The sequence below is a fragment of the Jaculus jaculus genome, chromosome 4 (genome assembly GCF_020740685.1).
Source record: "Jaculus jaculus isolate mJacJac1 chromosome 4, mJacJac1.mat.Y.cur, whole genome shotgun sequence".
NCBI classification, from domain to species: domain Eukaryota; kingdom Metazoa; phylum Chordata; class Mammalia; order Rodentia; family Dipodidae; genus Jaculus; species Jaculus jaculus.
This window is the reverse complement of record NC_059105.1, coordinates 99,053,259-99,075,934: the sequence shown is the minus strand read 5'-3', so window position 1 is coordinate 99,075,934 and position 22,676 is coordinate 99,053,259.

Genomic DNA, 22,676 nt, shown 5'->3' with positions numbered 1-22,676 from the left:
TTCCACTTGATGTTCTGATCCTAAATACTCTTCTATGTTTTGGTTAGTTGTGATCCTTGTTGGACTGGGTGATCTGTCTGGATTTTCTTGCCTTTTATATTTCATGTTATTTCTTTTACGCTGTGGTCTACCCATGTCAGTGTATAGGCAGGTAGGTGGGTGGAGCAGCCTGGGATCTAGCTTAATGCGAATCCAAGGCAGCCTGGGTCAGTTGCAAGCAGCCTGGGATTTTGCTCTCTCTTGCCAAAGCCGCCTATCTATAGCCTGACAGGGGCACCAAAGTTGCCTGAATTCTCACCCAGTAACGCACCTAAGCTGCCTGCCTTCGAACTTGAAAGGGGACTGAGGTAGCAAGCTCTGAAGCTGCCCAAACTCTGGCTGGGTACACTGGGGTCTGTAAACAGTCTGTGCTCTCCCGCCTCAGGGCAGTGGGGGATCGGTGGTGATGTACAGGTAGGGGATGGCACCTGTGCTGGCGCTAGTGACTCAGTGTGGACTTGTGTGGCTCTTGCTGTGGGAGTGGGCCCACTGCATGTGCAATTGTAGTGTAGAGGTAGATGATGTGGGTACGGGATCAGGACACAGCAGAGGCTGACCGGTGGCAAGTGATGTGAGCACAGCAGCAGGGGATCTGGCAGCCACCTATTCACAGAAGGGGTGGCCCCCACGGGCCTGCGAACTGCGCACCACGTGGCTGGCCAACTCGCAGGATCAGAGAACAAGGGCGAGGTAGGAGGTCACAGCTTCAGTGCAGCAAGCTGGCTGGTGTGGCTGGTGGGTGCCCGATCAGAGCACAGCCACGCGGGATGTGTGGAGGGTGCACGGGTGGGGGTGCGGGGTGTGACAGGGTGTATGGAGCGAGTAGGGCACGCAGTGGCGGGGGGGTACTGGGCAATCAGGGCAGGGCGTGTGGAGGCAGTAGGGTGCAGGAGGCACAGGGGTGGGACGCGCGGGGGGGGTGGGTCGGGGGGCATGACTCGTGTGGGTCTGTGGGGGACGGTGGGTGCTGCGGGGGGCACAAGCGCAGGGGGTGTGTGTGGGGCACGGGGGGGGGTCACGGTGCGCCTTGGGGCATGGGGGAGCTTGGGGGGGAGTAGGACTCCGAGGTGCGCGGGGGGTGGGGCTAGGGGTGTGGGGCACGTGTGGGGTGCGCGGGGGGCGTGGGGCACCACTGGATGCCGCGGGGCACTCTGTACGCGTGGGGGGTGCGGGGCGCACGGGGAGGGGTCGCTGGGGTTGCGGGTCCGCTGAGGCATGCCTGGTGTGGGACGCCACGGGGCACTCTGGATGCACGGAGGACGGGGCGCTGGGGGTCGTGGGGCGCACAGTGGGGGGGCGGCTTATGCTGAGGCACGCAGGGGTGCAGGACACCACGAGGCGCACTGGACGCATGGGGGGGCGGGGCGCTGGGGGGGCGCGAGGCTCATGGGGGGGCGCATGGGGGGCGTGGGGCACTCCTGGGTGCATGGGTTGAGGGACGCGCTCGGGTAGGCCACATGCGGAGGGCGGGCAGGTCTGGTGGGTTGGCGGGAGGCGCGCAGGAGTTGGTTGGGGCTCGCGGGGGGGGGGGGGGGTGCGGGGCACGCGGGGGGGGGGGTCCAGGGCGCGCGGATGGGCGCGGGGCACGCCGGGTGCGGGACGCCGCAAGACTCCGTGGATCGCTCAGGTCTCGCTGGGGGGGGCGGGGGTGGGCCGGTTGCCTGCAGGTGGGTCACGGGGGTCGTGGGTCATGCGGGGGCGTGGAGCACTCTGAGGTAAAAGCAGGGGCGCGGGAACCATGGGATGCCTAGGAGCGCTCTGGATGCGTGTGGGTTTGGGGAGGTGTGGCGTGCTGGGGGGGCTCCAGGCGCACGGGGGTGGGGCGTGGGGTGCGCGGGCATGGGTCGTGGGTTTAGCAGGGTGTGCGGCCCGCTGGGGCGTATGGGGCTTGGTGCGCCGGGCCTCGGACCGCGCTGGATGCGTTGGGTCAAGGCAGGCGGGGTGGCAGGGTGTGGGTCAAGGGGGTGTGTGCTTCCCTCTTTTACCCCAATCTGTGCCCTCCCTCTAGTAATAAGTTCTTAATTTACCTAGAATACTTGCCATTTTTTTCCTTGTTGTCTGTAGTGCAGCTAGGTGGTCGCCATCTAAGAACCTTTTCTTAAGTGTGTGTTTGCCATTTGTATTTCTTCCTCTGACAACTCCCTGTGCAGTTCTCTGCCCCATTTTTTGAATGGGTTGTTTGACTTTTTATTGTTTAGGTTTTTGAGTTCTTTGTAGACTCTAGAAATTAGGCCTCTGTCCAATGTGTATCCAGTAGAAATGTTATCCTATTCTGGGGGTAGTCTTTTGGCTCTGCTTATTGTTTGTCTATGAAAAAGAGCTTTTCAGCTTCCTGAGATCCCAATGATTAAGTGATTGTTTAATTTCCTGAGCTATTGGGATTTTATTCATGAAGTCTTTTCCCACAACTATATCATGGAAAGTTCCTCCTATTTTTTCTTCCTATAACAGCAGAGTTTTTGGCCTTAAATTGAGGTCTTTTGTCCATTTGGACTTGATTTTTGTGCATGATAACTGTGTGAATCTAGTTTGATTGTGATGCATATGGTTATTCAGTTTGTCAGACAATATTTGTTGAAGATGCTATCTTTTTTCCAGCCTACATTGTTTAGGCCTTTGTCAAATATCAAGTAAGCCATAGTTACTTGATCCAACACCCAGGTCCTTGGTTCTGTTCCATTGGTCTATGTTCCTATTTTGATGCCATTACTATGTTGCTTTCATTACTAGGCTTTTGTAGTATAGCTTTACATCAGGTATGGTGATGCCTGCAGAGGTGTTTCTTTTGCTGAGGATATGCTTGGATATCTGTGGCCTTCTGCCTTTCCATATGAATTTTGAGATCATTTTTTCTATCACTGTGAAGAAAGATGTTGGAATTTTTATTGGTATTGCATTAAGTCTATATATTGCTTTTGGTAAAGTGGTGATTTTCACAGTGTTAATTCTGCCTATCCAGGAGCATGGGAGGTCTTTCAATTTTCTCAAGTCCTCCTCAATTTCTTTCTTGAGTGTTTTTTTATGTTTTCATTGTAAAGGTCTTTCAGCTCCTTGGTCAATGTTAATCCCAATGGTATCTTTTTGATGCTATTGAAAATGAGATGATGTCATTTATTTTTTTTTCTCTGTATATTTGTCTTTTGCATATAGAAAGGATGCTGATTTTTTGTGCATTGATTTTGTTTACTGATACTTTACTGAAGGAGTTAATCACATCTAAGAGTTTTGAGATGGAGGTTCCCAGGTTAGTTATGTATAGAATCATGTCATTTCCAAATAGGACTAACTTAACATCTTACTTTCCAATTTGTATACCCTTTATTACTTTCTCCTGTCTTATTCCTTGAGCTAATACTTCCAATAAATGGGTAGCAGATGAAGTAAAAAATGAAATTCCAAAATGTATAGAAATGAATTAAAATACGAACACAACATACCAAATCTTATGGAACACAATGAAGACAGTCCTCAGGGGAAAATGCATTGTGCTGAATGCCTTCATAGCAAAGACAGAGAGATCCCAAATCAATAACCAAACCATACTACTACAGGTATTGGAAAAACAAGAAGTATCCAACACAAAAAGGTACAGACAGAAAGAAATGATTGAGATCAGAGCAGGAATTATGAATTGGAAACTAAGAAAACAGAAAATTGAAAAGACCAAGAGCTGTTTCTTTAAAAAATAAATAAGATTGATAAACCCCTAGCCAATTTGATCACACACAAAAAAGAGATGCTTCAAATTAACAAAATCAGAAATGAAAACGGAGAGATCACAATAGACATAAGTACTTCCAATACTGTGTTGAAGAACAGAGGTAAGAGTGGACACCCCTGTCTTGTTACTGATTTCAATGTGAATTCCTTCAGCCTCTCCCCATTAAGTATTATGTGGGCATTAGGATCATTATATATAGCCTTTATTATGTTGAGATATAAACCATCCATGCTTATTCTCCCCAAAGTTTTGATCTTGAAGTGATGTTGTATTTTGTCAAAGGCCTTTCTACATCTATTGAGATGAGCATGTGGTTTTTGTGTTTAAGCTTATTTATGTGTTGTATTACAGTGATAGATTTCTGTATGTTGAAACATCCCTGCATTCCTAGGATGAAGCCTACTTAATCCAGGTGGATAATGCATTTGATGGGCTATTGCGAGGATTTTGTTCAGGTTCTTTGCATCTAAGTTCATCAGGAAAATAGGCCTGTAGTTTTCTTTTCTTGCATCTCTGCCTGATTTTGGTATTATGGTGATTCTAGATACATAAAAGGAGTTGGGGAGCATTCCTCGTTCTCTGATTGTGTGGCACAATTTGAGAAAAATTGGTTTCAGTGCTTCCACAAATGTTTGATTGAATTCACCTGAGAAAACAACTGGTCCTGGCTCTTCTTTTTAGGGAGGGTTTTAACTACCCTGTCAATCTTGGTGGTTGTGATAGGTTTGTTTAGGTGCTTAGTCTGCTCTGAATTTAGCTTTGGTAGGTGGAATTCATCCTTTTACTCCATCTTATACAATTTTGTAGAATAGAGGTTTTTGAAGTAAGTTCTGATGATTCTCCCAATTTCATTTATGTATGTAGATGTCCATTAGGTCTAATTGAACTCTGGTGTTGTTGAGTTCTCTTACTTCCCTGTTCATTTTCTCTTTTGATGATCTATCGATTGCTGATAGTGGAGTACTGAAGTCCGCAAGTATGACAGTGTTGGTAGTTATTTTGTTTTATTTTCAAACAGATTTGTTTATGAATTGTGGTGTACCTGTGTTTGGTGCATAAACATTAATAATTGTGATATCCTCTTGTTGGATTGTTCTCTTGATAAGTAAGAAGCAGCCTTCTTTGTCTTTTTTGATTACTTTTGATTTGAAGTCCATTTTATCCAATATGAGTATATCTATTCCTGCTTGCTTCTTATTTCCACTTGCTTGAATGGCACCCTTTCACACTGAGGAGGTGTCTGTCTTTAGTGGTGAGGGGGGTTTCTTGAAGACAGCCAATTGAGGTGTTTAATTTTCTGATCCACCCTGTTAGCTTTTGTCTCTTTATGGATAAATTAAGGTAATTAATATGATGTTTGATTTAATACCTGCCATATTGTGGTGGTTTATGTGGGTTGGTGTATTCTTGGTCTTTGTAGTTTTTGTGCCTTCTTAAAGTTTGGTTATTGTGAACTGGCTTTCATAGACACTTGAGGTTGGTTATTTGAATCTTTTGTGTGGAGCATTCCCTGAAGTACTCTCTGCAGGTTTGGCATTGTGTTCATATAGTTGTAAAGCTGAGTTTTATCACAGAAAGTTTTTCTTTCACATCTATTATGATGGATATTTTTGCTGGATTGAGTAGTTTGGGTTGGAAGCCATAAGTTCTTACAGTTTGCAGTGCTCCATTCCAGGCCTTTCTGGCTTTTAAGGTCTTTATTGAGAAATCTGAAGTAATTCTGATGGAGTTGAATTTATATGCAGTGTGTTGTCTCTCCCTAGATGACTTTAAGACTTTTTCTTTGTGATCGATGTATAGAGTCTTAAAGATAATATGTCTTGGAGAATTTCTGCTTTGGTCCAGCCTGTTTGGAGTTCTGCTAGCTTTTTGTAACTTGATGGGAGTTTCTTTTAAGAGAGTGTGAAAGTTTTCTTCGATAATTTTGTTGAATAAGCTTCCCATGCCTTTGGTCTATATTTCCTCCCCTTCTGGTATTCCCATTGTCCAAATGTTGGGACACTTACGGGTATCCCACAGTTCCCTCATGTTCTGTTCACAGAAATTTTTGAACTTGTTGAAACTTTTGGATTCACAAACTTTTTCTTCTGTTTTGTCTTTATGTTCAGAGTTTGTATCCTTCACATGGCTGACCCTATTCTTGAGGGGTTCATAGAGTTTTGGGCTTGTTCAAGTTAGTTCATATTTTATACTGCTTTTTTATGTGTAGTTTTCAACCCTCTGTCAAGTTCCCTTTTCATGTAATTTTCCGATTTGCTTAATGATTCTTGGAGTTCATCCTTGTATTTTTTTATGCCTTCATTAATTTTAGCTAGCTAGTTATTGAAGTCCTCTTTTTTTGTGCTCTCCTTCAGATCATTTAACTGTCTTAGAAACCCTTCCTGGTTCTATTCTAATAGATCTAATCTAGTGATTATACCATTCATACAATTATTGGTCTTTTGTTGAGTTTCTCCAAGTTCTGCTTTTTGTTTGGCCAGGGTTGCATAGTTTGTTTCTTCATTCTGGTGTTCTGATCCTATTCTCTCTTCTATGTTTTCATTAGTGACACCCATTGTGGGACTGGGCAATCTAGCTGAATTTACTTGCTTTTGATTTTTTTTCTATTAATTTTTCACTGTGGTCTGCCCACCACAATGTTTCAGAAAGCCCTGGGTGTGGGACACTATCTTGCTGGCCATGGGTGGGGGACAGTGGTGAGTGGGACAGTGATTGCCCATGGATTTCAGAAATGCTATGGATGAAACACTAGCCTGGGCATTGTTTGGGGATTGGAGGTGGCAGTGGTGAGTAGGATGGCGATCATGCTCAAGGCTTAGAAAGTCTGGGCTGGAATGGTGACTGGGACAACATTCTTGTGTATGTGGGTCACCAAGGTTGGGAATGGGGATCATGCATGTGGGGGTCAGCAAGGTTGTGTAGGAATGGTGACTGGGATGGCATTTGAGCTTGTGTAGCTCTTCCCAATGGCAGGAAAGCCTAGGGAAGAGGACCTAGCCTGCTAGCTTGGGTCCACTTGGCCTGCAGTTAGTGCAGGAGGGACCTCCTACTGGGACTGCCACTAGGACGGCTGCTTTAGGGGACTGGGGGACTGGTGGGCTACCCAGGAGTGTGGGAATCAATGGATTTCCTATTTTGCTCCTCCACGCCCTCCCACTGGAAGCCTAGTAGAATCAGCAAACCCTTAAACAGAAACAACAAAAAAAGCCTGAACCTTAAGGGTCTTGCCTTTTCTTCCCCATAAGGTAAAGTGAGTTTAGGCCAATGCCATCTTGATTGGGAGACATTTCTATATTTCATTTTTATTTCCATTCCAGTGTAAACATTATAATTCTGTATTCTAAATTATACATTTTCTCTTGAAAATATAGATGTGTGGGACTTCTGGTTAAGATGGAGTCTTAGGTACCACTCCAAAGCAGTTTAGGGGGAAAAAGACAGAAAAAACTCAGCAAAAAAGTGAGGTGTATAGGAAATCAAAACAGCAGTGGAGAAGTAGAAAAGATCCAAAGCCCGCACAGGCCAGCAAAAGTGGCCCTGGCAGGTCTGCCAAACTCGGCGGCAGCAGCACACTAGAAAGCCGCCAAGCTCAGCTCCAGCCACAGGAAAAGCCAGGTGAGGGGAGCTTCCACTCACACTGGTGCTCTCCACAACTCAAGAAATGTGAAGGGAGAGCGGCAGTGAGCAATGGAAGAGCAGATCACAAGGTAGAAGAACATGTGGAACAGCAAGAGAACTAGAGCAGCTGCGGCTCCTTCCCCTCCCCCACTGCCTATGCCCAGCTCCAGTGAACAGAGCAGTGGTCCCAGGACCCGGCAATGCCAACTAGAGCCAACAGTGGGACCCAAGCAAGAGCAGAATCTGGCAGCAACATCAGTGGCTCTGGCCCCAGCAGCAGCAGCCCCAGCAGTGGCAGATCTAGCAGCAGCAGCTTCACAGGCAGCAGTCACAAATCCAGCAGCAGCAGTGGAGGATCCAGCAGTGGCAGCTAAAGCAGCAGCAGCAGTGACAGCAGCAACAGAAGCAGCAGTGGACACAGCAGAGGCAAAAGACCCAGCAGCAGCAGTTTTAGCAGCAGTGATGACAGATCCAGCAGTGGTAGCTTCAGGAACAACAGTAGTGGTTCTAGCAGTGGGGATGCTGATCTGCAGGGCCACAGTTGCCAGGCTTGGTTTGCCCTGCAGGAAAAGCCAGTGCCCAGCTCCAGAAATCAGAACAACAGCCCAACGACCCAGCCAGCAACTTGACTGAGACCAAAATCATCCAAAAAGGTAACTGGGATTGGACCAGGGAAGGTTCTTACTTGGTCACAAGCTGACTTGGATCCCTCAACATGCCAGAAATCTTAACTTCATTGTTGATACAGGATCTGGTTGTTATAATAACAACTCTTGCATGAATATTTGGTGCTGTTTTTGATTGAATGTGTACAGTGTTTAGTAAAATTTTAGAATCTACCTGTATTTTATTACACTCAGCCTACTTGAATACTTCCATAGCAGGGAAACTCAACCCCTAGGAACACCTTTGTAGAAACTCTGAGAGACTTAAGAGCCACACCTAAAACCTTAAGCTCCTACACTGAAGATATATAACATCAAATCAATTGATATAGCTAAGAATACCCAGCTAGCTAGAAAATCCAACCATTAACTTAATCAAAGATGCAAATATATATACATTATAACACAAGAAACACTAAAAAGCAAGACAATATAAAACCACCTAAAAGTATTAATGCATCAGAAATGGTCTCCAGTGAGAACGAATTAGAGGAAATGCCTGAGAAAGATTTCAAAAGAATGATTGTAAACAAGTTCAAAGAAGTCAAAGAACAAAGCAAAGGAATCAAAGAAGAAATTAAAGAGGAAATCAGAGGAAATCAAAGAAGATGCAGGACACCAATTTAATGAAATAAAGAAGGCAATACAAGACATAAATAAGGAAATAGAAATAAAAAAGAAAAACCAGGCAGAATTACTAGCAACGAAGAACACAGTTAATGAAATAAAAAACTCTGTAGAAAATCTCACCAGTAGAATGGATGAAGGAGAGGACAGAATATCTAAGCTAGAAGACCAGTTGGCAGATCTAACACAGTCCAACAAAGAGAAAGGCAAACTTAGAAAAGTATGAGTGGGAATTTCAAGATATTCGGGACACTATGAAAAGATCAAATATAAGAATTCAGGGCATAGTAGAAGGTAAAGAATTCCACTCAAAAGGCATAGTAGGCATCTTCCACAAAATCATAGAAGAAAACTTCCCACAAATTGGGAAAGAGGTGCCAATGCAGATACAGGAAGCCTTTAGAACCCCAGCCAGACAAAACCTGGAAAGAATCTCTCCTTGCCATATTATAATCAAACTACCAAACACACAATCCAAAGAAAAAAAATATTGAAAGGAGTTAGAGAGAAAAATCAAGTTACCTACAAAGGCAAGCCCATCAGGATTACAGCAGATTACTCAACACAAACTTTAAAAGCCAGTACTCCCAGTTCTGAAAGATAACAACTGTCAACCAAGGTTACTTTATCCTGCAAAGCTATCCATTCAAATAGACTGAGAAATAAAGACATTCCATGACAAAAGCAGGTTACAGGAGTATTTGAAGACAAAACCAGCTCTACAGAAAATACTTGATAGGATCCTCCATGCTGCAGAAAAGGAAAAGCACACATATAAGGAACCTGGAGAAAACAAGCAATACTCAAATACTAGTTAACACAAGAAAGCAAAGGTAGAACTGGAAACACACACACACACACACACACACGGCAAAAATAAATGAACACCTTTCAATAATAACTCTTAATATCAATGGCCTCAATGCCCCTACCAAAAGACATATGTTTGCAGACTGGGTTAAAAAAGCAGGAGCCTACAATTTGTTGTCTCCAAGAAACTCACCGCTTTCTACAAAGGATAGACATTATCTTAGGGTGAAAGGTTGGAAAACGGTGTTTCAAGCAAATGGGCCTAGAAAACAAGCTGGGGTTGCTATCATAATATCTGACAAGGTATCCTTCAGTGCAACATTGGTCAATGAAGATAAGGAAGGTCACTGTATATTGATTAAGGGCACACTCCAACAGGAGGACATTATAATCCTAAACATATATGAACCTAACATGGGGGCTCCCAAATTCATCAATCAAACACTATTAGAACTAAGGTCACAGATAACACCAAACACAGTGGTGTTGGGTGACTTTAACACCCCACTCTCATCAATTCACAAGTCATCCTGTGAAAAAATAAACAGAGAGACATCTGGACTAAATGAAGTCATAGAAGGAATGGACCTAAGAGATATATACAGGACATTTCATCCAAATGATGCAGAATATAGATTCTTTTCAGCAGCACATGGAACATTCTCTAAAATAGACCATATATTAGGACAAAAAGAAAATCTTAACAAATTCCGGAAAAGTGAAATATTTCCTTGCATTCTATCTGAACACAATGGAATTAAACTACAAAACAGCAGCAGGAAAGGCTATAGAGCATACACAAAATCATGGAAACTAAACAGTACATTACTAAATGATGAATGGGTCAATGAAGAAATCTCTGGGACACAATGAAGGCATGTCTAAGAGGTAAATTTATAGCCTTAAGTGCCTATATTAAGAAATTAGAAAGGTCACAAGTAAACGACCTAAAGAAGAACAAGGCAAACCAAAAATCAGTAGACAGAAAGAAATAACAAAGATTAGGGCAGAAATTAATGAAATAGAAACAAAGAAAAAAATACAAACACTTAATGAAATAAAGAATTAGTTCTTTGAAAGCATAAACAAGACTGATAAACCCTTAGCAAATCTGAACAAAAGAAAGAGAGAAGAGACACCAATTAATAAAATCAGAGATGAATAAGGTAACATCACAACAGATTTCAGAGAAATTCAAAAAATCAAAGGGACATACTATAAAACCATATACTCCACAAAGTATGAAAATCTGAAAGAAATGGATGATTTTCTTGATTTATATGACCTACCTAAATTAAATCAAAATGATTTAATCACTTAAATAGACCTATAACAAACACGGAGATCTGAACAGTTATCAATAATCTCCCAACTAAAAAAAACCCAGGCCCAGATGGATTCACTGCTGAATTTTATGAGACCTTTAAGGAAGAGCTAACACCATTGCTTCTTAAGCTTTTCCAGGATATAGAAAAAGAAGGGATTCTACCAAACTCCTTCTATGAGGCCAGCATCACCCTGATACCAAAACCAGGCAAAGATAGAACAACAACAACAAAAAATTACAGACAATCTCCCTCATGAACATAGATGCAAAAATTCTCAACAAAATATTGACAAAAAGAATACAAGAGTATATCAGAAAGATCATTCACCCTGACCAAGTAGGCTTTATCCCAGAGATTCAGGGATGGTTCAATATATGCAAATCTATAAATGTAATACATTATATAAATGGGTTGAAAGACAGAAATCACATGGTTATCTCATTAGATGCAAAGAAAGCATTTGACAAAATCCAACATCCCTTCATGATAAAAGTCCTACAGAGACTGGGAATAGAAGGAACATATCTCAATATAATAAAGCTATTTATGACAAGCCTACAGTCAACATATTACTAAATGGGGAAAAACTGAAACTTTTCCACAAAATCAAGAACAAGTCAATGGTGTCCACTGTCCCCACTTTTATTTAATATAGTTTTGGAAGTCTTAGTCATAGCAGTAAGGCAAGAGACACACATAAAAGGGATACAAATTGGAAAGGAAGAGAGTAAGTTATCATTATTTGCAGATGACAACATTCTGTACATAAAGGACCCTAAAAACTCTACTAGCCAACTGTTAGAGCTGATCAAAACCTACAGCCATGGAGCAGGATACAAAATAAATACACAGAAATCAGTAGCCTTCATATATGATAACAACAAACACACAGAGGATGAAATCAGAGAATCAGTCCCATTCACAATTGCATCAAAAATAAATAAATAAATAAAGTACCTTGGAAAAAACCTAACCAAGGAAGTAAAGAATCGCTACAATGAGAACTTTAAAACACTCAAGTGAGAAATTACAGAAGACACTAGAAAGTGGAGAAACATCCTTTGTTCCTGGATTGGAAGAATCAATATTGTGAAAATGGCAATCTGACCAAAATCTACACATTTAATGCAACCCCTATCAAAATTCCAAAGGCATTGTTCATGGATATCGAAAAAACAATCCAAAAATTCATTTGGAATCACAAAAATCCTCGAATATCTAAAATCATACTGAGCAACAAAAATAAGGCTGGTGGTATTACCATACCTGATTTTAACCTATACTATAGAGCCATAGTAACAAAAACAGCGTGGTACTGGCACAAAAACAGGCATGTAGATCAGTGGAACAGAATAGAGGACCCAGATGTAAGCCCAGGTAGCTATAGCCACCTGATATTTGATAAAAATGCCAAAAATACTCATTGGAGGAAAGACAGCCTCTTCAGTCAATGGTGTTTAGAAAACTGGATATATATCTGCAGAAGGATAAAAATAGATTCTTCTCTCTCACCATGCACAAGAATTAAGACCAAATGGATTAAAGACCTTAACATCAGACCTGGAACTCTGAAACTGCTAGAGGAAAAAGTAGGGGAAACCCTTCAACATATTGGTCTTGGCAAAGACTTTCTGAATACAACCCCAATTTCTCAGGCAATAAAACCACAGAGTAATCACTGGGACCTCATGAAATTACAAAAATTTTGCACTGCAAAGGAAACAGTGAAAAAAGCAAAGAGGCAACCTACAGAATGGGAAAAATTCTTCGCCAGCTATATATCTGATAGAGGATTAATATCTAGGATATACAAAGAACTCAAAAAGTTAAATAATACGGAATCAAACAAGCCAATCAAACAATGGGCTTTGGAGTTAAATAGAGCATTCTCAATGGAAGAAATACAAATGGCATATAAGCATCTAAAAAATGTTCTACGTCTCTAGTCATTGGGGAAATGCAGATTAAAACTACATTGAGATTCCATCTCACTCCTGTCAGATTGGCCACCATCATGAAAACAAATGATCATAAATGTTGGTGGGGATGTGGAAAAAAAGGAACCCTTCTACACTGTTGGTGGGAATGCAATCTGGTCCAGCCATTGTGGAAATCAGTGTGGAGGTTCCTAAAACAGCTAAAGATTGATCTACCATATGACCGAGCTATAGCACTCCTAGGCATATATCCATAGGAATCATCTCATTTCTTTAGAAGTACATGCTGAACCATGTTTATTGCTGCTCAATTTATAATAGCTGGGAAATGGATCCAGTCTAGATGTCCCTCAACAGATGAGTGGATAATGAAGATGTGGCACATTTATACAATGGAGTTCTACTCAGTGGTAAAGAACAATGAAGTTATGAAATTTGCAGAAAAATGAATGGATCTGGAATGGATTATACTAAGTGAGGTAACCCAGGCTCAGAAAGCCAAGCACCACATGTTCTCCCTCATATGTGTATCCTAGCTACAGATGATTGGGATTCTGTGTAACAAGGAAAATAGTAGCAGTGGCCAGTAAGTTAAAAAGGAGATATAAAAGGAAAATAAAGGAAGGGAGTAGGGTACGTAATAGGTTGGTATTGTATATATTTAAGTACAATGATTGAGATTGGTAGGTAATCTGATGGAGAATGGAATTTCAAAGGAGAATGTGTGTGGGCGAAGGGTATTACCATGGGATATTTTTTTATAATCATGTAAAATATTAATAAACATTTAAAACAATATATAGATGTGTTATTTTTCTCTGCATATTATTTTATGAAAAACATTGGGTGGAGAAATGGCTCGTAGATAATCTGCTTGTAATGTGAGCATGGTTACATCACTTCTGATCCCCAGAACCCAGACAAAAATTTGATGGCATAATATGAACATCTATCATTCCATCTCACCTCCTATAAGAGAGGGTGTAAAGTTGGAGATAGGAGAATATTCCTGCAGCTCACAGGTCAGTTAGCCTCTACTGTTGAACAAAAACATGTGATCCTACCTCAAATAACAGGAAGAAAAAGACCAAAAATGAACAACTGTCCTGTGACTTCTACACATGGTATGATAGTGTAATTCTTGTGGCCCCCATAAACTGGGGTGTTCTGAATGCTAGCTTCCCAGCTGAGGGAGATTTGGAAATAAATGCATCCTGGAGGCAGTGTATTATTGGGGGTGGGATGGGGCTATCATAGTCAACGTCATCTTGCCAGTGTTTGGCACATTGTCCTGCTGATGTTTTCTACCTGATGTTGTTCAGGAGTTCATGTCTACCCACTGCTCATCTGTCTGTTTTCCCTGTAATCATGGATCTTCCCCTCAAGTCTGTAAGCCAAAAGAAACCTTTGTTCCCCCACATGCTGCTTTTGGTCAGGTTGGGTTTTATTTGCCAGCAATGCCAACGTGCCTGCAACACATGGTATGTGTATGCCCACACTGACATATCACATATATAGAAATGCATACATGCATATAGAAACCTCATATGCCATACATGTCCAAAGATAATGTCATTAACTTATTACTTTTCTCTTGGGATATTATATTTTTGGCATTTTCTGTTCTTTTCGTATTTAATGTTTTGTAAAATATATTTTATACTTTTTGTTCAATAACAGCCTTGCATATTATTTTTTTTCTTTTTCAATATTTGGTAATCCTTGGCTGTTCGTTTATGACTGACAATAACAACCTAAACATTTCTTGGGTAAAAGTGATTCTTTGCTATTTAACCCGGAAAAGTGACATTTTGTAAGGAAAACACATAGCTTAGTATTGAATATCTTCAAAACTATGACTGAGTGTCAAAATTGATATGTCTGATTTCAGTCATCTAGCAGCCAGTGAGAGAAATGGTGCTAATCCCTTAGTCCTTTCCTTAAGCACTTATTACTACATTTTCTTATATCTAATGCCCTTAAGATCTGAGGTTCTCCCAGACATATTTTTCACAGGGCAGTCCTCTCTTAATATGCCTTACTGTGTTATGTTAGAAGAGGGAATTTTATCTCCTCTAACTAGACACTTGGTTTTCAATTAATTCTTTTCATCCTTACTCCAAGTCCCTCCAAGTTGCTATGCAAAAGTTTTATTTCTCTTGGTGCTTCAGCTCAAAGTGTCTTTAGTATCCTTATATTTCTGTTGTACTCTATAGCCTTTAGAATATTAAAATAATGTCAAAGCTTTCCATAGTTGGCTAAATTCATTATTATTCCATTGTTTTCTTCCCAATATTTTGCTACTGTCTTTCATCATGAGTTATCCCTTTTTTGTTGCTTTTGCATTATTTTTGTCACACATTTCACATTAGTGATTATAAGGTGTGTGAGTGAAGCTGAGGTCAATGAGTTCCCTCATTTCACTGGATTAAGTAGGTGAACCCACCTGTATAAGTTTTTTAGAACTTACAGAAGTAAATGCCATAGCCTCAGTGGCATAAACAATAAAATTGTTTCCCACTGTCATAGATATTTGATATATGTATAAATATATGCGTGCGATAGTTTCTTCTATGGCCTCTCTTCGTAACTTAAAGATGGAAGTGTCTCCACCTAATGATTGAATACTATGCCCTCTATGTGTGATAATATCCCAATCTATAAAAGGTCCTTTTCTTTCAGTGATACCAGTCACAATGGAATAGCAACCATTCTAATGTACTACTTTTTAATAACAATAACGTATTTAAAGATTATACCTCCCATTGTGAAATACTGATGACTAGGATGTCACCATGTGAATTTGATTGACACATTATAACAACGATAAGGCCAATGCTCAAATTTAAAAAAAAAAATGAGCAAGACTTATGCAAGAGCATCTTCATATCATGCATAAAACTTTATCAACATGCGTTCATGTTACAGAAAGGGAATCTAGAAGATTTGATGAAGCTTAAAAAAAAATCACAGTTATACAGCCCAGATCTAAGTAGCCACAAGCAATTTAAAAGGTAGTGCTTAAAATGCCTGAAGGCCAAAAGTTGGAATCTGAGACGTCTGAGTGCAAATAACCAAAAATTAACTCAATTTGTATTGTAGCAATATTACAAAGGAATGTAGATTACCTAGTGTGATCCATTCATAGGTTGCTAAAACAAAGGACCTAAAATCAGTAAGGAACAAGGTTACATAGACCAAAGGAAGATTGACTTGATCTTAATGTAGAATTATTTATATTTTCACCAACTGAAAACTGAGGTTATGAGTATTTTAAGATGGCTACAAATTTGAGAAGTTTATGAAGTAATGATATATGACTTATCCTCAGTATTTGATACTAAAAAGCACTCTGTAATAATACTGCACTTGAAGTGCCATCTCTACAAATAAATTTAGATGAATAAGTAAGATACTGAATCTTTTTAAGTACAGCATTTTAGCATAAACTTAACTTTTGTTGGAATTTTTTTCTCTCTTGACTTATATCCAGTTGATGAATCACATTGTTGTTTATCTGAGATAAATAAATGTTCCATGTCTATGGTAAATCATAATCTTTCTAAAGAAACATCAGTTATAAAAGTCTTCAAATCATTGCAATGATATTTATCTAATGCAGGCTAAATAGTATATTCTATTATTCTGAAATAAGAAATAGCAACACTAAACATACACATTTTCTGCATTATCATTAGGAATATCTAAACTCAGGTTGGAGAAAAATAAAACAGAAATACTCAAATGTATGAAACCAATGGCAATTAAGCATTTATGTGAATGACAGAGGTCAATGGAGTGAAAGCTAACAAGGTTGGAGTAACAATTACTTATGAAGATCTTCAGTGTTTAGTGATGGATAAATCTGTAACATTGCATCAGTTGCTATAGGAGACCATATCCTGGCTCTCCATTAATCAGAAGACTTTCCATGTCATAATATTGGCTGGTTATTTGCTTTCCTCTCATAAAGGACCTTAGGAGACTTACAATATAAAAGAAGAAAGCTAAATTCATAAAATATGAGGTTGGAATATTGTGGGAGCTATGAACCAAGCCTTGGCCATGTTAACAGAAACCGCCATACAGCAAGTTAAGTTTCTGCTTCCTCACCTAATATTCAACTACCAGAAACAAACGGATCATATGCTTGGCTGAATACTCCCCCATGCTGTCAGTAGCTGATGAAGAAACAAAGGCATTGAGGCTTAACCAGTAACTCTGTGATCTTTGGCCTGATTACATCCCCTTCCCCCTACAACCTTATACATGTAAAAATAAAATCTTGAGGCCTTGACAAACACCTAGAATGGTCTCCTTCTTGTGTCTGTTTGACTTCTCCCACTCAGGTTAACTTCCCCTTGGGTCCTTGTTCAACTTCCCACTGGCCAGGGCAGAATAAAAATATGAAATGAGAATACAACACTTTCTTTGTATTAAAAATCAATCTCTGTGCTAAAAATGGAATCACTCCTATACAAATAAAAGGTTAGATTTAACTTTAGATTTTTCTGACATTTGCCATTAATTTTGCTTTAAATTTATATCTTTATATGTACACACATAAAAATGGTTTAGAAAAACCCAGTTATGCTCATATATTTTCATAAAAAAATTATATGTTTCATAATTTCTTTTTTAATGTTTATTTATTTGAGAGAGAGAGAAAGAAAGAGATAAAGAAGCATATATATAGAGAGAATGGGTGCACCAGGGCCTCTAGCCACTACAAATGAACTACAGACACATATGCCATCTTGAGTATCTGGCTTATGTTGTACTGGGGAAGCAATGGAACCTAGTTAGTCTTCACAAGAAAACACCTTAAATGCTAAGCCATCTATCAAATCCAGCCCATGACTTTTTTTTATTGTTAAGATCATACTTTGTATGGATATACCATGTGCTGATAACATGTTTTCCCTCCTTCCTGCCCCCTTTCAACCAAGGGCCATCTTCACAGGGTTGCTGGTATTCCTCATGGTATAGTGGGTTATGCATTTTGAGAGCTGATGTCAGTTATTTGGGGTTAAAAGGTAATTAATGCCTCTGGGTATGACTTCCCAACCTGTTGCTCTTACAATATTTCCAACCCCTCTTCCACAAAATTCCATGAGCCATTGTGGTGTGCTTTTATTCTCCATCAGTGATGAGCTCTTAGGACCTTCTGGATTTTTGCTTTGGTATGCATTGAGTATCTTCAGTGTCTGTCTCCATCAACCTGGTGCTGATTGTCAGGCTGACCATGGAAGCAGCTCTCTTGATCATCACCCTCTGTGGTTTCCCCTGGGCTTTGGCTGTAGTGTAAGGGTGTTATCTCCTTGGGTCTCTATCTTCTGAAAAAGCAAAACAGAAAATTAAGTCAGCATAGGATAAATGAGATAAGCATTGTAAACATATGGAGATTTTGATTATTGTAGTCCCTCTGTTAGCAAAAGACTAGTGAGAGCTTGTCATTGGAGACCATAATCCTAGTCTATATAGAATTCTGACCTGATTCCCAGTTCCAACTACGAATTCCTTTCCACTGAGCAGATCTCTTAGCTAACACGAAAACAACTGGTTCTCCACCAAGGCTGTGTGCCACCATTGCACAGGTGTGAAGTGTGTACTTTTTGTGAAGCTGGTTGCTTCTGAATAGTCTAGACCCCTGCTTGTTCCACCATTGTTGATCCCTTTCCTGTGGTAGCTCACATAGCACTTTCCAGTACCAGGTGGGCTAGCAACCTGGGTACTGGCTCTCTTTCAGATTCCAGCCATTTCTCTCTATGTTCTATGTCAGCAATAGGGTCTTACCTTTTACCTCAGGTCTGTAATCAAGTGTTTAGACAGAAGAATCACTTGTTTTGAGGACCCTTTGGTCTCTCTGATCAACAGCTCAATGTGAGAATCAATAGATTTCTGGTACTGGGAATTACAGACCAGGGCCAAATATTTTAAGGTTAGATATTACCCCACCCTCTCCAGGGCCCTTCTTTTGAGATTCTCCCCCATGCTCTTGTTGAGGGTTAAGGAGAAAGGTTTCCATAGTACCAGTTAATTTTACGTGTAGTTATGTGTTTCCCCTTTCCTCTTTCTTTCTTCCTCCCCTCCCCTCCTTCCATCCCTATTATCTGGGACTTGAGTTGCCTGCCAAGTAGGCCAGCAACTCAAGCTGTTTCAGGTTAGGAACCACAGATGAGTGAAAACATGTAGCATTTGCATTTCTGCGATTATGTGTGATCACTGAATAAAATCTTTTCCAAGACCATCCATTTTCCTACAGATTTTTGGGTAGATTATCTTACTGCTGTGTAGAATTTCCTTGTGTAAATGTACCACAACTTCACTACTCATTTGTATTAGTTTGATTCAGGTGTGTCCCATAAACTTAGGTGTTCTGAATTCTAGGTTCCCAGAGAATGGGAATTTGGAAACTAACACCTCCTGGAGGCAACACACTGTTGAACATGCCTTATGAGTACTATAGCCAGTTTCCCCTTGCCAGTGTTTGGCACACTGTTGCTATTATCCACCTTATTTTGGCCAGGGGGTGATGTCCATCCTCTGCTCATGCCATCATATTCTGTTATCGTGGAGAGTTCCCTTGATTCTGTAAGCCATAATAAACCCTTTTATATCCCAAAAGCTGCTCTTGGCTGGGTGATTTCTGCCAGCAATGCAAACCTGACTGTAATAGTAATGTTGGTACCAAGAAGTGCTGTAATTTGCTGTTAGGCACCTAACTATGTGGCATTTGCATTTTGGAACTGATTTTCAAGAGGAATGTGGAAGGATTTGAACCCAAGGCATAAGAGAGTCTTACAGTGCTATAAGTACAGCTTGATGGATTATTTTGGTCAGAGTTGAAAGATCTGAATGTAGTAAGAACTATGGATCATAAGGCTTGGCTTATGAGAGTGAGAAACAGCTTTTCCTGAACTGAGCGTGAAGCAGTTTGTGTGAGAGGCTTTCTGCAATGCCTGCATCCTGAGAAATTGTGTAGGGTTTCTTTGCAAAAGAATGGACTAGTGTATGTAAAGCAATATGGCACAGAAAGAAATCTTTGGGCCAAAGCTTTTGCTTGTTCAGCTACAATTGTATAAGAGGTTACAATCATTGAGACTGGATCAACTGATCTGCATTGTGACAACAGAAATAATGCAATATTTTGAAGAATCCTGAATGTTGAAGTAGTGTCCTGTTCTTCAAAGTCTGATTTATTACCCCCTGTATTAACAAATTGGCACCCCAGATGGTTTTGTGGAGTATAGAAATGCAGAAAAGAGAGAGTCATTTAATTTTCAGCAGTGTTGTGTTTTGGAAACAACCATGGGCAGTGTGAATCGGGTTTGCTGGATGCCTGTATGGAGCACCTATGTAGCATGAGGATAAACCGTGGGTTCCTGTGGAGAACCAGTGGAAATGCCAGTACCGTGAGGTGGCTGCTATGGCAAGCTGCCAGCTCAAGATGAAGTTTTCCAGGACTGTGAGTAGCCTAGCTGGAGGGGTGTAATTGGAACTCCAGAGACTTGTCTCTGGTTAAAATTATCAGACTTGGAGACTTGTCACAGGCTAAAGTTGTTGAACTTTTACCTACAGTTTGATGTTTGTCCTGGTTATTTTAAATTTTGTATTGGCTGAATATTTTTGCTAAGCTCAGTGCCATCTTTTGCAGTGGGAATGTTTATTCTCTGCCATTATAGGTTTGGGGGATTTGGTATTATGGCTCAGTTAAAAGACCTTGGACTATGGGGATGTTTGAACATCATTAGCATTGATTAAAACTATGAGGACATTTAAAGATGTACTGAATGCATTGCATTCTATATCACTGGTGGTTATCAGTTTATAGGGGCCAGGGGTAGAATGTGGTCACTTGATTTATATATCTCCCATAAAAGTAGGTGCTTGGAATGCTAAGTTCCCAGATGATGAAGAGTTGGTAATTAACATCTGTTGGAGTCAGTGTATTGTTGGGGGTGTGTTTATGGGTGTTATAGCCAGTGACCCTTGCCAGTGGTTGGCACACTCTCCTGCTCCTATTGTCTACCTTATGTTAGTCAGGGGGTGATGTCCAGCCTCTGCTCAGGCCATCCTTTTCCTGACATTGTGGAGCATCCCCTCAAGCCTGTAAGCCTAAACAAGCCCTTTTGTCCCAAAAGCTTCTCTTGGTCAAATGATTTCAGCCAGCAACATGAACCTGACTGCAGCACCATTCATCCAATGATGAGCTTATGGGTTGATTACAGTTCTTAGCTACTGTGAATTGAGCAGGTATAAACATATTTGAGCAAATATCTCTGTAGTTAAAGAATATAACATTTAGGAGAAATGCCCAATAGGGGGGAAGAAAACTGGGTCTGTTGGTAGATTTATTTTCATGTTTTCCACAAGTCTCCATATTGATTTCCATAGTGGTTGTACAAGTTTGCTTTCCCACCAACAGTAAATTAGGGTTCCTCTTTCCCCATCTCCTCACCAACATTTATTTTCATTTGATTTTTTTAATGATTTCCATCCTGACTGAAGTAAGGTAGAATGTCATAGTTGTTTAAATTTGCATATTCCCTGATGGTTAAGGATGTTGAACAGTTCCTTAAATATTTATTACCCATTTGCATTTCTTCCCCTGGGAACTCTGTATTCAATCCTCTACTCATTTTTTGAATGAGTTGTGTTTTTATCATTTAGTTTTTTGAGTTTTATTTTCCAACATGCTGTTATGCAAATTCTCTAGCACCATATTTGAAGATGCTATATTTTCTCCAATGTACATTGTTGGCAACTTTTTCAAAGATGACATAGCTGTATTTACTTGACTTAAGAGCTAGGTCTTCAATTCTTTGAAATTGGTTTATATGTCTGTTTTTATGCAGTATCATGCTATTTTTGTAACTGTGTATTTAAAGTATAATTTTAGATCAGGTATTGTGATACCTGTAGAAGTGTTTCTTTTACTGAGGATATATTTGGATATCTGAGTCCTGCTGCCATTCCATGTGAATTTTAAGATCATCTTTTTCTAGTTCTGTGAAGAATGATGCTGGAATTTGTATTGGTATTGCATTAAATATTTATATTGCTTTTGGTAGAATTGCCATTTTCATAATATTAATTCTATCATCCAGGAGCATGGGGGTCTTTACATCTCAAATTCTCTTCTGTTTCTTTTTTGAGTGTTTTTATATTTTTCTTTTATTTCTGAAAACAAGTTTTTGTTTAAATAAAGGTTTAAATACATTACACAACATTAAAACTGGAAAGGAAAAGAAAACTGAAAACCAGTCTGGTACTTCACATGGCATTGTGCAGCTGTTGCTGGTTAAGTTGCAAGTGCTACAGCTAGCTATATGACTGAAAGCATCAGTGTGGTGGTGTTTGTTCCCTTGTCAAAAGCTTAACTGATATAAGACTGGCATCACATTCTGTTTGGACATCCCTTATCTATGATGTGTCTGCTTAAAAAGACAACCTGGGGGCTGGAGAGAAGGCTTAGCAATTAAGTGCTTGCCTGTGAAGCCTAAGGACCCCGGTTCGAGGCTCGGTTCCCCAGGTCCCACGTTAGCCAGATGCACAAGGGGGCGCACGCGTCTGGAGTTCGTTTGCAGAGGCTGGAAGCCCTGGCGCGCCCATTCTCTCTCTCCCTCTATCTGTCTTTCTCTCTGTCTGTTGCTCTCAAATAAATAAAAATAATTAATTAAAATATTAAAAAAAAAGACAACCTTGGTGACAAGCTAGATGTCTTAACCATCTCATTAGAGGAAAAGTGGCCTTTTCTCTATTCTGCTGGCTTGTCAGGTTAGACACCAAGTGTTTTATTTTGTTGTTGTTGTTTTTAACTGCTCCCTCTAGTGGCACTGCTGCTGTTGCTGTGTTACCACATCATCTTCCAACTCACTGGGTTGTTCAAACGTGGACATTCCACTAGGGCAGGGAACTCTAGAGTAGA